The following is a 15659-nucleotide window of genomic DNA, read 5'->3' on the forward strand; positions in this document are numbered from 1 at the left end:
AGAAGTTCCAGAACATTACATATAATTTGATCCCAGAGTTTTTTTTCAAACTTAACTAATGAGAGTAATAAAATCCTTGCTTCTCAGCTGGATACTTCTGTGTATGTACGGAAGGTCTAGTAATTTACACAAAAACAGTGGTTATCGCCAGGGAGTGAGATGTGGCACAGGATAGGGAGTTGATGTACACATATTTAACACTGAACTGTTAACACTTTCAGTATTTTAAGTTTCATGTATCTGTGTATTAATAAAAGGTGCACTTTGCAGGGAAGTTACGTTCTAGAAGCTGGAACTGTGAATTCACTCCCATTCGGATGGGCTGGTCGTTAAGATTTCACCGCGCAGGTGTCCCGTCGTTTAGCTGAAGGCCAGCAGGCAGAAAAACCTTCCAGTCACCACTTAGGGAGATGCCCCTGAGCAGGTGGGAGCCGGCACGCACAGGTCCCCTGCGACATTTGGAGCTGCGCGCATGCGTTGCCGCCCGGGGGCGGGGCCGGGGGAGGGCCTGGGGGACGCCCGCGGGCTCTGGGGTCTTCGCCCGGGGCCCAGCGCATCCGGTTCCAGGGCAGCCGCCCAGAGCTCGAACTAGGCAGACCTGTCCCGCCGCCGCAGCCGGGCCGGCGAAGGCCCGGGCGCGCGGAAGGACACGCGGTTGTATGTCTCCAGGTATCCTTTCCTTCTGGGGAGCGCGGAGGTCTGTGGGGGGCTGCGCCTCCGCTAGCTTTGAGGAAGCCGCGGGCCGGAGCGCGGGTCCTGCCTGGGGCGGGTTGTGGTTTGGGGACCCGGCCAGCGCGCTTTCTCTGGGAACGAGGAGGCGCGAGCTGGCGTCCTCAGCCCGGGCACTGGGCTCCCCGAGACGGGGAGCGGGAGGGGGCACCCCCGGCTAGAGACTCCCCCCGCCCCCAGGCCAGATTGCCGTGGCCAACCCCCACCCCCGCATTTGCTTTTCTTTGAGGTGGGGTCTTCTGTCTGAGGTTTTACAGCCTCGGGTTGTTCGTTTCTTTCCACGGTGGTTTTTCTGCAGAGCTCAGCCCGGGACCCGGGTTTCCCGAATTTAGTCATTTTGTTCATCTTTGGAGGGTAAGCTCTGAACGGATCATATTCGTTTTAACCTCTCTCTTAAACGCGTATTAGTTGATGTTTTCATTACCTGTATGATTACTGATTACGCGGTCGCTTTTGCACGATGACTTGAAGTGTTTTCCCTTACAGGAGGAGCTTGTTAAGAATTTATATTTACAAAGGCATGTCCTAGAGAAAAGTAGACACAAGCTTTCCCTGTGATTTGGAATAATCTGTGCCCTTTTAGGTGTTACTGGTTTTGTCTTTAGTTACCTGTGCCCAGAAATTTCCCCCAAAATATGAAGCGGAAAAACTATTTGCTCAGAAAAATGTTGCAAAATGCCTTCTTGAATCCTTTGTATTAATTATTAAGATCCCTGGGTGTAACCAACACTGAGAAGAGACTCTCCCCATTTCAGAAGCCTTCCCTGTAGAGAGCCTGGCTTGCAGTCTTCATTCCCTTTTCTCTTCGGAGTTGGGAGGAGAGGTGGGGAGGGTTAAGAGAGGGGAACAGCTGAGACCCTCCCCCCACCCCAGTTTCAAGGATTTAAACACATTGCCCAGTTCAAATTTTTAAGAGTCACAACAGTAGAAAGTTGGCAATCACTGCTTTAATAAAGATTTGTTTGACATAAATACATACCAATTATTTATGTCCTGTTGGAACTTTGATGATACTGTAGTTTGACTTTCATATTTTAAAAACTTGTAGATTTTAGATTTAGAATGGAACTCAGAGGTCATGTGGGTTGTAAAGAACATAAATATTTTTGACAACATTTGTAAAAAGTTATGTTTTGTCCTCCGGGATATGTTCAGTGGGAAGAGTTTGCCCTTTGGCACAATTTACTCTTTTATTAATATTCTGTCAAGCAGTCAAGTTTCAAAACTATATTTTGAAATAAATCTTCTGCTCCTCTGTCCAGGCCACACCTCTCTGGCCATTGCACTGATGACTACTAGGATTTCAGACCTCCTAACAGAGGTCGCCTGCATGTGGGGGGAGCAATCTGATTTCTCCGTGTGCCACTTTAGAAAAGTCGTTTAAGGACATTTGCTCATTATTTTTGTTCATTTTCATCTTGTTGCTTCCAACAAATTTGTCTCAGTTTTTAGGTAGTTTTAAATCTTTATTCTTTATCTGTAGTGTTTACACAGTATTTCTACTGTTGTGACTCTTAAAAACTTGAAGTTTTTAGAAGTGCCTTGTGTGTATTCATTTCATCAATCTGGAAGAACCTGGTGATGGTGCAGAAGATAGTTGCTTTCATTACTGCTTCCAGGCGGGCTTTGGATGTTTAGTAACCTGTCTTTGATTGTCTTTCCCTCAAGAATACTGTGGGAGAGTTCCTAGATACTTTTAGACGCTCTGATTCACAGGGTCACCTATCTGCCAAATTAATAAGCATATTTTAAAAAGGGAAACTGGGTTAGGGTGGTTAGTGAAGCCCCCAAGTGAACTTTGAATCATCGTTACGTTTTTTTCCCAAGTGCTGATAAACCCGTTTTGTGCTTGTGATCACTGTCAATTTTTCTCATTTCTGCATGTTTCAGATTGTGGCTTACCACCTGATGGGGTCCTAAATTCTGGTTTTGTCTTCCAGCAATCCTCACTATTTGGTAACTCTTAAAATAGCAGTCAAGTTCCTTTAGCCACCAGGAAAGTAATTCATCTGATCTTAAAAACAAGTTCGGTACCTTCACAATGCCTACTTCTGGGTCTTAGGTAGAGATTCCCTATTTATATATCCTTTTCAGATTTCTTCCGTGTTTTCTAGCATAAAGCATGGCCTGCATACACAGAATTAGCCATATTGATAACTCAGTAGAAAAGTTTCTGTGGTAAATAAAACTGTGTGTCATTTGGTTCGGAAGGTATAAATCACTTGACTTACCTCTCTCTTCCTTTGTAAGGTGTCCCTGGTGGCCCCCATCTGCTTACTCCTGGAGTAGAATATAAAGGAGAGAGAGCTGACCTTGCCATTATCTGGAAGATGGGGTTTGTAGGATAGTAGAGCAACACTTGGCAGTCTGGAAATCAAATTGGTGATATTGAGCTCTAATTCATTCTCCGTCTGTCCTCCAGTGCTCTGTTTTAGGAGTAGGATTCAGAGAGAAGAGAGAAGAGAGCTGGCTGATGGTGGGCGTTAGAGATCGAAGAGAAGTTTTAAGTGGATTATTAAGAAGTTGTCTCCCCCACTCGATATGTGTAACTGAGTTAGGCTTACAAAAAGTAGCAGAGTGCGTTTATTTATTTTTACTTTATGACACTTATCCTTGATGCCCAGACAATGAGTTTTATCCTGGTATTGTTGTTGTTGTTCAGTCACTCAGTTGTGTCCGACTCTTTACGACCCCATGGACTGCAGCACCCCAGGCTTCTCTGTCCTTCACTGTCTGCCAGAGTTTGCTCAAACTCATGTCCATTGAGTCAGTGATGCCATCCAACCGTCTCATCCTCTGCTGTCCCTTTCTCTTCCTGTCTTTACTCTTTCCCAGCATCAGGGTCTTTTCCAGGGAGTTGGCTTTTCGTATCAGGTGACCAAAGGGTTGGAACTTCAGCTTCAGCATCAGTCCTTACAATGAATATTCAAGGTTGATTTCCTTCAGGATTGACTGGTTTGATCTCCTTGCTGTCCAAGGGACTCTTTAAGAGTCTTCTCCAGCAGCACAGTTTGAAGGCATCCATTCTTTAGTGCTCAGCCTTTTTTATTGTCCAGCTCTCACATCCATACATGACTACTGGAAAAACCATAGCTTTGACTGTATGGACCTTTTAGAGCCAAGTAATGTCTGTGCTTCTTAATATGCTGTTAAGTTTGTCATTGCTTTTCTTTCAAGGAGCAAGCTTCTTTTAATTTCTTGGCTGCAGTCACTGTCCACAGTGATTTTGGAGTGCAAGAAAATAAAGTTCTGTCATTGTTTCCATTGCTTCCCCATCTATTTGCCATGCCTGGTGTAGACCTGTTACTATTTTCTTCTGTGTCCATAGACTGCTTCTAACTCTGATAAGTCACAGAAATTGATCAAACCTCAAAGAAAATATGAATCAATCATGAACAAATCAATTATGTCTGTCAATACAGGTAAAAAATATAAAAACCATGGACGCTTATGTTAACAGCAGACTAGTCAAACTACTTTCATATGGGAATGATAAATAATAAAAGTTCTGTCTGCTTATTTAATTATTATAACTGTAGAAGTGTTCAGTTCAGTCGCTCAGTTGTGTCCAACTGTTTGCGACCCCATGGACTACAGCACACCAGGCTTCCCTGTCCATCACCAACTCCCGGAGCTTGCTCAAACTCATGTCCTTCAAGTCGGTGATGCCATCCAACCATCTTATCCTCTGTTTTCCCCTTCTCCTCCTGCCTTCAATCTTTCCCAGTATCAGAGTCTTTTCTAATGAGTCAGTTCTTTACGTCGGGTGGCCAAAATATTGGAGTTTCAGCTTCAGCATCAGTCCTTCCAATGAACATTCAGGACTGATTTCCTTTAGGATTGATTGGTTTGATCTCCTTGCAGTCTAGGGGTCTCCCAAGAGTCTTCTCCAACACCACAGTCCAAAAGCATCAATTCTTCGCAACTCAGCTTTCTTTATAGTCCAACTCTCACATCCATACATGACTACTGGAAAAACCATAGCTTTGACTAGACAGACCTTTGTTGGCAAAGTAATGCCTTTGCTTTTTAATATGCTGTCTAGGTTGGTCATAGCTTTTCTTCCAAGGAGTAAGCGTCTTTTAATTTCATGGCTGCAGTCACCATCTGCAGTGATTTTTGAGCCCAGAAAAATAAAGTCAGCTGCTGTTTCCACTGTTTCCCTGTCTATTTGTCATGAAGTGATGGAACCAGATGCCATGATCTTACCTTTCTGATTGTTGAGTTTTAAGCCAATATTTTCTCCAAGATGGTGGAGTAGAGGGATGTGCGCTCATCTTCTCCTGCAAGAACTCCGAAATTACAACTTGCTGCTGAATAACCGTCAACAGGAGAATGTTGGATCCCACCAAAAAAAGAGACCCCACGTCCAAGGGCAAAGGAGAAGCCCCAGCAGATGGTAGGAGGGGCAAAATCATGTTTAGAATCAAACCCCTTACCCACCAGAGACTCTTGGAGGGCTCAAACAAACCTTGTGTGCACCAGGACCCAGATACCCTGTAGAGACTGAACCAGAACTGTGTTTGAGCGTCTCCTGCGGAGGTACGGGTCAACAATGGACTGCTGCAGGGGCAGGGGCTCTGGGTGCAGTAGACCTGGGTATGGCATTAGGCCTCTTGGAAGAGGTTGCCATTAACCCCACCATAGAGCCCCCAGAACTTACACAAGACTGGGGAAACAGACTCTTGGAGGGCACGAACAAAACCTTGTGTGTACCAGGACTCAAGAAAAAGGAGCAGTGACCCCACAAGAGACTGACCCAGACTTGCCCATGAGTGTCCAGGAGTCTCTGGAGGAGGCGTGGGTCGGCGGTGGCCTGCTGCAGGGTTGGGGGCACTGAGTGCGGCAGTGCATGCATGGGGCCTTTTGAAGGAAGTCGCCATTATCTTCGTTACCTTCTCCATAGTTTGGCCTCAGGTCAAACAACAGGGAGGGAACACAGCCCTCCCCATCAACAGAAAATTGAATTAAAGATTTACTGAGCATGGCCCTGCCCATCAGAACAAGACCCAGTTTCCCCCTCAGTCAGTCTGTCCCATCACGAGCTTCTATAAGCCTCTTTTCCTTCTCCTTCAGAGGGCAGACAGAATGAAAACCACAGTCACGGAAAACTAACCAATCTGATCACATGGACCACAGCCTTGTCTAACTCAATGAAACTATGAGCCATGCCGTGTAGGGCCACCCAAGACGGACGGGTCATGGTGGAGAGTTCTGACAAAACGTGGTCCACTGGAGAAGGGAATGGCAAACCACTTCAGTATTCTTACCTTGAGAGCCCCATGAACAGTATGAAAAGTAGTGGTGTTACGTGTTTCTAAAAACTGGAACTGAAAGATTTACATAGCCTATTAACAAATGTAATCATGGGCTACCTTGATTGTTTTGTAGTAACTCCCTATATGTTTTTATTAAAATGTGAATTTTTAAAGCCCTCATTTGACTGTTTGATCCACAGTCTTCTGTTTGAGTAGAGCTTCATGTGTAATTCCTGGCGAGTGTTGCACTATTTCTGTTGATCAGGCTAGTAGTATTTTGTTTTTGTTTTTGCTTTAATGGACAGCTTTTCTTCTGAGTGGAAAATAGTTTGGGAATCAGTAATTTTCTGATAAAAACTTTCAACATATACAATGATATATAAATGCCCTAAGCATAAAAATTGCTGAATTTTTACTTATATATTCTGATGAATGTGTTTTTGTGGTGTTTTGCCAAGCTAGGAAGTGAAATCAAATGGATATTGGTGAGTACCCTATGGCAGCAGTTACTTCATTTTGTTCATTCACCGTGAACTGTAACTTGGGAGCCTTCTTTAGGTAAGAAAGTTGGTAGTTTGGAAAATGATCAGTTCTGAAAAATGATTATATATGCTTAGGCTGGAATTTCTATGTCAAGGTTTTCAAGCTAATAAAGATACCTTTGTCTTGCACTTGATACTATTTTCCTGATGCTCATTGCTAAACAGTTACTTCATATAAAATTTATGGTTTGTGGATGGGTTTTCTATTTTGAAAGTTGATATACGTGAGGAAAAAGAAAACTAAGATGTTATTTTTTGATAGAATTATGGTGCATATTATCGTTTAGTTATTTATGGTGACTCTGTCAGTGAATTGGCAACTTAATGATTTTAACAGATACACAGTTTAACATTTAATCCCTGTTGCATGCAGATTTAATATATAGCACAATTCCTTTATTTAGAATCACAAGGCAGTTTTCTAACTGGGCATTTGGATGAAGTCTTTGTTTTATTTTTGGCTTCACTGCTTTTTTAATGAGGGATTATGTTAGGGATAACTTTTTGGCAATTCCTTAGTAAAATTTTAGCTTTCCATTCTGTGGGCTTCCTAATAAAACAGTTACAAGCAAAATGTCAATAAATATGCTCAACTTCAGAGGTGAGTATCTAACATCCATTCCTTTGCTTTCCTTGGGCCATTGTATTTCATTTAGGTAATTAACCCTTTAAAATAGTACATGCTTTGAATTACTGATGTCAGCAGTTGTGCATATTCTACATTGTATTGCTCAGTTATGCACATAAACTGGTTTAGTCAGATTAAGATGTGCACTGGCTCTTTTGCCTAGTGCTTGAGATACAGTTTTTTCCTACCCGCCCCCCTTCCCTTTCCCAAACCCCAAAGTTGACCTTTCATTTTGCTCAGTGATTTTATAGGCCATTCCTATTTCTGGGATCCATCTCTACATTGTGGTTAAGAAATGTTTCCCATCAGACAGAGTGACTCACCAGATAGGGATATTTACATATTAAATAAATATTTCATTAGATTTGAAGGTATGTTTCAGTTATGATACCAAATCTTCCACATATACATTCCTAGCATTCAAGGATGAGAAGAGGGTTAAAGAGTCAACCAAAGTTGAATAAAATTCAGAACTACCTTCATCACTATTTTAAATTGTATACTTAATATACTTTGAATTTTTATGTAAAATATATGTACAAGATAGCCCTATATATTTGGGTATATCTAGACCTGAATTTTGTTGGCACTTAGTTTTGTCTCAAGCTGACTAATACCTGATAGGGAGTTATCCTTTCTTTCTGTTGGGAAAGAATGCTCATTCCTTTGCTATATTTACATCAGCTGGTGAGGACCCAGTATGTTGCTACGGCTTCTGTCCCTGCCATATCCTGCTTCTCTAGAGCTCCCATGTCCTGGGTGTCATCTGAAAACTGTCACAGGTCATTTGGCTTTTTGTTGGAACTGTGTTCCAGCTTAAGCAACATAATGAAATTTGTTCAGGAAAATGCGTTAGACGATTTAACAATGACTGCAGCATTTATTGAGCACTTTCTATGGGCTGGCACTTGAGTTACTTTAATCCTCTCAGCAACATTATGAGACTGGCAGTGTAGTTCTCCCTGCTTTTCAGGTGAGGAAGCTGAGGCTTGTATTAATTTGCTCAGACAGGATCACATGGTTGGTAAATAGTAGAGTTGGGACTTACCTAGATCCATGCTTTTAATTATGTTTTCTATCTCCCAACGATCCCCACAATCCCACCCCTGCCTGGAGTTCTCAGCACAATCGCAGTGTGAGAGTGAGAATACAGTAATTGACTAGGAATGAACCAGGCACATGCACTGCTTCCCTGGACCTTTCTTCCTGGAAACTTACCCCAACTACCCCCTCCCACATACAAACTCAGAAACATGGCATTCCCTTAAACTTCCATCAGCTGGTCCAGTTTCAGTGATGGCATTCATCACTGTGTTTTGCTGTTTCACCCTAGCTCTTTGAGAACAAGTTCCCTCCTATTTAGGGCATCTCCGGTGGCTCAAATGGTAAAGAATCTGCCGGCAGATGGGAAACCTGGGTCAGGAAGATTACCTGGAGAGGGGAATGGCTGTCCAATCCAGTTTTCTTGCCTGGGGAATTCCATGGACAGAGGAGCCTGGTGGGCTACAGTCCGTGGGGTCGCAGCAAGTCGAACATGACTGAGCGACTAACATTTTGACTTTTTCCTCCTGTTTATCTCTGTATGTCTAGTGCTAAGTAGTGCCTATTAATGCATGAAAGAAATATTCCTGTCAAAATTGTCTTAAACTGCTTCTCATCTTCTGATGTTATTCCATACAATTAAAGCAAAATATAGGATGGGAATGTGGGGGAAATTACCACTTACCATTGTTTACTGTTTACAGAATGAAGAGGAACCGTTTACCTTGCATGAATGAAGTTCTCCAGTCCTCACCTGCAGTGAAATAGCCAAAACTTGGGTGCTGTCCTTCTCTCAGCCAGACTCACATGTGTGCTGCTCTACTGGACTGGGGGAATTTGCCTCACCACGCAGTGTTGCGCGTTTTTCAGTATCTTCCTTTAATAGATCGAGCCCGGGCATCTTCTGTCTGTAGGAGATGGAATGAAGTTTTCCACATACCTGACCTTTGGAGAAAGTTTGAGTTTGAGCTGAACCAGTCAGCTACTTCATATTTTAACTCCACTCATCCTGATCTCATTCAGCAGATCATTAAAAAGCATGCTGCCCATCTCCAGTATGTCAGCTTTAAGGTAAGAAAAATAAGCAGTATATAAAAGCAATGACTTAAGTTTTGTTAGTATTTGTGTTAGATCATTATATTGAAACAGTCAATGAATTTTTCAGAATTCTTATCCCAAACTATTTCCTGCTTCTTTGTTATTACTTGTATAGATTTAGATGTAGTACTTGAGCTACAATTGAATAAACTTCAGCTTCCTTCATGTAGATGCCATTATTAAAATTCAGGTGATCTTACAAGATTCGAAAGTATAAAGTGCTTAGAAAGTTCATTTGTCATCATCTCTGCTTTTCCTTTTTTGTCCAAGATAGTGTGTATTAGAGAAAAAATACTCATTTATTTTATAGGTTGAAGGTATAAGTACGGTTTTGTAGTTGCATATTGAATTCTGTTAAATAATTATATTGCCAGTAACTTTCTAATGTTACATTCATGAAATTAAGATTTTAAATTGTCTTTGTAGGTTGATAGTAGTACTGAGTCAGCAGAAGCTGCCTGTGATATACTTTCTCAGCTGGTAAATTGTTCTATCCAGACTTTGGGCTTAATTTCAACAGCCAAGCCAAGTTTTATGAATATGTCAAAGGTAAAGATGATTTTTTTGTGAGATCCACTACAATTCTTAAATATTATTGAACTAGACAAAGGGCTTCCCAGGTGGTGCTAGTGGTAAAGAATCTCCCTGCCGATGCAGGAGACCAGGAGACACAAGAGCTGCGAGTTTGATCCCTGGGTTGGGAAGATTCCCTGGGGAGAGAAATGGAAACCCACTCCAGTATTCTTGCCTGAAAAATTCCATGGACAGAGGAGCCTGGAGTGCTACAGTCCCTGGAGCTGCAGAATCAGACATGACTAAGCGACTGAGCATGCTTTCAGTCAAACATAATTCTTTTCCTAAAAATAGATCACAACCTTACTTGCATTCAAATAATTACTTAAAAGCAGGTTTTTGTTGACTAGAACTTAGATACACATTAGATATTTTTGATGAGATATCTAATGCATGGTTTCATTCTTCAGGTCTACTTTGTAATTTTAATGTTTCACAGCAGATATCATTAATATAAAATCTAGGTGTTATATTTAGAATTTTCAAGTGCCAGTTTACATAGTTACATTGAATGTAGAATGTGTAGGGCCAGTAGTGGATATCTTTCCTGTAATTCTATAGTTGCTCCATTGGAGGTAGAACAGTGTAATATTTAACTAAATGTACTATACTGATTAGGATAGTGTTGGCATCCTTGCAATTCCAAAATAACAGTGGCTTGAAAACATGAGTGAGGTTTATTTCTGTTATACTAAAGAAATCCATAGGGCCACAGTCCCTAGCTGGTATGAAGTCATTTGGAACCCACATTCCGCCTAGGCACTTCCTTTATCTCCACGGTGTTTATTTCATTTTCATTTCCCAAGATGGCTTTCTGTGGTCCAGCCATCACGTCCTTGTTCTAGACCACTGGAGGGAATAAATGGGGGGAGAAGAGTGTGCCCTCTCCCTTTCAAGGTGTGCAAGACTAGCCATAAGTACCACATAAGACTTTTGTCTGTCTTACTGGGCAGCTTAGCTCTGTGGCCACAGCACATCTCTGGGAAGCGAGTAAAGTCTTTTAGCTGGTGGCAGTATGCCCAGCTAAAAATTAGAACCAGATTACCAAAGAAGAAAGGATGATGGTTCTTATGAAGCAACCAGCAGTCTCTGCCACAGAAATTAATGACTGACTTCTCTTCATTCAGGCTTTGACTTGAATGCCATGTCCTCAGGGAGGCCCTCCTTGACCCATTTTGCTAAAACAACACCCCCTCTAGTTACTCTCTACAGTGTTTTATTTTCTTTACATCATTCATCAGGACTTGAAATCACCTTTTTATTTAATGTTTACTCTTCTTCTCCTCAAACAGAAGACATCAACTCCTTGAGGGCAGGGATTCTCTTTTGCTTATTTACCATAATAAACCCAGAATTAGAATAGTGCCTCATGTGTAATAAGCACTGAACTCTGGTCATCAATAAAACTGACTAATGGAAACCTTCCTGTAGAAGAGGATGGAGGAATAGCAGCATCTCCTTTCTCATTAACTGGGTCATGGCTCTCTTTGAGAATGCATTTCTGCTTAGCCTGTTAATCTTTTTAAGAGATATGCTGAAAAAAATGGGTCACTTGGGGATTCAAGTAATCAGATGAAAACTTACTACTTCTAAATAGTTATTTCCTTGTTTATGAGATAGGGAAACCGATTAGCCTGAAATTCTTAGATTCTGGGCTATCTCTCTGCTGCACATCAGCTTCCAAGGCCAGCTTCTGGGTTAGCTGAGGCAGTCACCAGAGGCTTCATTCCAAGCCCCACCGCCACACAAAATGAGCTCTGTGGCTTCTGGCAAAGTTGTGGATGTCTCTGCGCCTCAGTTCTTTCATTTGCAGACTGAGGGAAAGTGATGTATGGATACAGAATTTTGGTCTGCCTGAGAAGTATTAACCTAGGGACTTCCCTGGCAGTTCAGTAGTCAAGACTTTGCCTTCCAGTGCAGGGGATGTGGATTCAGTCCCTGATTGGGGAGCTAAGATCCCATATGCCTTGCAGCCAAAAAACCAAAAACATAGAAAGAGAAGCAGTATTGTAATAAATTTAATAAAAGCTTTGAAAATGGTCTGCATTTTTTTTAAAAAGTCTTTAAAAAGCACTAATACATTGTTACTATAATGAAATATGTACTCTGATGCTTAAATGTGTTCTTCAGGACTGAAAGAGTCTTTTGGAAGTTGATTAAAAGTGAAATAAACCTTACATTTCTTAAGGAAAAAGAGTAAACTATTTCTTTTCCTCTAATAATTTTTGGCACCATAAAGTTTAGTAGAACTATTCAAAACCCTAAAGAATGATGCCATGAAGGTGTTACATTCAGTATGTTAGCAAATCTGGAAGACCCAGCAGTGACCACAGGACTGGAAAAGGTCAATCCTCATCCCAGTTCCCAAGAAGGGTAGTACTAAAGAATGCGCTGAACATTGGATAATTGCACTCATCTCCTGCGCTAGTAAGATCATGCTAAAATCTTGCAAGCCTAGGCTTCAGCATTTTGAGAACCAAGAACTCCCAGATGTCCAACCTGGGTTTAGAAAAGGAAGAGGAACCAGAGATCAAATTGCCAACATTCAGTGGATCATAGAGAAAGCCAGGGAATTCCAGAAAAACATCTACCTCTGTTTCATCGACGACTCCAAAGCCTTTGACTTTGTGGATCATAATAAATCGTGGGAAGCTCTTAAAAGAGATGGGAATACCACACCATCTTAGCTGTCTCCTGAGAAACCTGTATGCAGGTCAAGAAGCAACAGTTAGAACCCTGTGTGGAACAGCTGACTGGTTCAGGATTGAGAAAGGAGTACAACAGTGTTGTCTGCTGCCACGCTGTTTGTTTAACCTATGCACTGAGCACATCATGAGAAATGCCGGTCTGGATGAGTTACAAGCTGGAATCAAGACAGAAGGGACAAGCATCAACAACGTTAGATATGAGGATGATGCCACTCTAATGGCAGAAAGCAAAGAGGAACTAAAGAGCCTCTTGATGAGGGTGAAGGAGGAGAGTGAAGGATCCAGCTTAAAACTAAATATTAAAAAACTAAGATCATGGCATCCAGCCCCATTACTTCATGGCAAAGAGAAGGGGAAAAGGTGGGAGTAGTGTCAGATGTCCTCTTCTTGGGCTCTAAAATCACTGTGGATGGTGACTGCAGCTATGAAATCAGAAGATGATTGCTTCTTGGCAGGAAAACTATCACAAACCTAGACAGTGTGTTGAAAAGCAGAGACATCACTCTGCTGACAAAGGTATGTATAGTGGTCTTCCCAGTGGTCATGTATGGTTGTGAGAGCTGGACCGTGAAGAAGGCAGAGCACCAAAGAATTGATGCCTTCAAACTGTGGTGCTCGAGAAGATTCCTAAAAGTCCCTTGTACAGTAAAGAGATCAAACCAGTCACTCTTAAGGAAAATCAACCATGAATACCCATTGCAAGGATTGATGCTGCAGCTGAAGCTCCAGTATTTTCGAGAAAAAGCAAGAGAATTCCAGAAAAGCATCTACTTCTGCTTTATGGATTATGCCAAAGCCTTTGTGTAGATCACAACAAACTGTGTAAAATTCTTTAAGAGATGAGAATACTAGACCACCTTACCTGCCTCTTGAGAAATCTGTATGCAGGTCAAGAAGCAGCAGTTAGAACCGGACATGGAACAACAGACTGGTTCCAGATTGGGAAAGGAGTATGTCAAGGCTGTGTATTGTCACCTTGCTTATTTAACTTATATGCAGAGTACATCATGCGAAATGCCAGCTTGGATGAAGCACAAGCTGGAACAAGATTGCTGGGAGAAATATCGATAACCTCAGATATGCAGATGATACCACCCCATGGCAGAAAGTAAAGAGGAACTAAAGAGCCTTTTGATGAAAGTGAAAGAGGAGAGTGAAAAAGCTGGCTTAAAACTCAACATTCAAAATATTAAGATCATGGCATCCGGTCCCATCACTTCATGGCAAACAGATGGGAAAACAATGGAAACAGTGAGAGACTTTATTTTTCTGGGCTCCAAAATCACTGCAGATGGTGACTGCAGCCATGAAATTAAAAGACGCTTGCTCCTTGGAAGGAAATCTGTGATCAACCTAGACAGCATATTAAAAAGCAGAGACATTACTTTGTCAACAAAGGTCCTTCTAGTCAAAGCTATGGTTTTTCCAGTAGTCATGTATGGGTGTGAGAGTTGGACTGTAAAGAAAGCTGATTTCCAAAGAATTGATGCTTTTGGACTGTGGTGTTGGAGAAGACTCTTGAGAGTCCCTTGGACTGCAAGGAGATAAAACCAGTCAATCCTAAGGGAAATAAGTCCTGAATACTCATTGGAAGGCCTGATGCTGAAGCTGAAACTCCAATATTTTGGCCACCTGATGCAAAGAAGTGACTCCTTGGAAAAGACCCTGATACTGGGAAAGATTGAAGGCAGGAGGAGAAGGGGATGACAGAGGGTGAGATGGTTGGATGGCATCACTGACTTGATAGACATGAGTTTGAGCAAGCTCTGGGAGCTGGTGATGGACAGGGAAGCCTGGCGTGCTGGAGCCCATGGGGTTGGAAAGAGTTGGACGTGACTGAGCGACTGAACTGAGCTGATGTGAACAGCTGATTCATTGAAGTCCCTGATGCTGGGAAAGATTGAGGGTAGAAGGAGAAGAGGGTGTCTGAGAATGAGATGGCTGAATGGCATCACTGATGCAGTGGACACAAACTTGGGCAAACTTTGGGAGATGGTGAAGCACAGGGAGGCCTGGTGTGCTGCAGTCCATGGGGTCACAAAGAATCGTGCACAACTGGACAACAACATCAAAGTTGAGTAAAGAGGTTTAGCTGTCCACCATTTGAGAATTTGTGCAACTAGTTTACAATAGTATAAACCATTGTTTTCTTGTAAAGGAATTAGGATGTATAACCAATTTGGTCATTCTTATAGGGGCAATAGAGCCTTTGATAGAATCCAAGTTGATTTTGAAAAGGAAAATGCATAGATTTGTTTTCTAGACTTTGTATTTGTGTCAAAAAATACTGGATCTGAAAAGTTCTGAGTTCCACCGGTTATGAAGTCAAACTGTAACTAAACTTTTGTTTGTCAATCTTCAAAACAGAGAAAGTTTTCAAAATGTATCTTTTTTTAGATAATTTGCTAGAAAAAAATGTCTCTGAGGAATATGACATCATTTATTCATCAGCAGTAAATGTTGACTTTTACTATGTGCCAGATACTACTTTAGGTGCTAGAAATACAGGAATGAATAAAACAGATAAGAATTTATTTATTCTGGACTAGGGTGTTGACTCAGTCCAGATAGTAAATTTCAGACTTTGTGGGTCGTGTCATTCTGCTCACCTCTAGCACTGTGGTGTGAAAGCAGGCATAACAGTGCATAGATGAGTCCCGCACTGCTCTTCTGCAGTCAGACTTTAATTATGGACCCTGAAAGAGCTCCACTTAATTGTTACATATCACAAAGTACTCCTCTTTAAAAATTTTCTCTGAACTATTTGAAAATGTAAAAACCATGCAGCGGCTTAGATGATAAAGAATCTACCTGCAGCATGGGAGACCTGGGTTCGATCGCTGGGTCCGGAAGATACCCTGGAGAAGGGAATGGCGACCCACTCCAGTAGTCTTGCCTGGAGAATTCTGTGGTCAGAGGAACCTGGTGGACTACAGTCCTTGGAGTTGTGAAGAGTCAGACATGAATGAGTGACTAACACTTTCCATACTTAACTCCTGAACCATACGATAAAGTGGACTGGACTTGGCCAGTGGACCATAACTTGCCAACCTCTATTCTAGGAAATACATAAGATTATATC

At 41.9% G+C, this 15659-nt stretch overlaps 1 pseudogene; it reads left to right on the plus strand.

Moving 5' to 3' along the window:
- Positions 1–534: 534 nt before the first annotated feature.
- On the plus strand, positions 535–15348 carry LOC133062402 (F-box/LRR-repeat protein 21-like; annotated as a pseudogene).
- Positions 15349–15659: the final 311 nt, after the last annotated feature.

The sequence above is a fragment of the Dama dama genome, chromosome 9, assembly GCF_033118175.1.
Source record: "Dama dama isolate Ldn47 chromosome 9, ASM3311817v1, whole genome shotgun sequence".
Classification (NCBI taxonomy): Eukaryota; Metazoa; Chordata; class Mammalia; order Artiodactyla; family Cervidae; genus Dama; species Dama dama.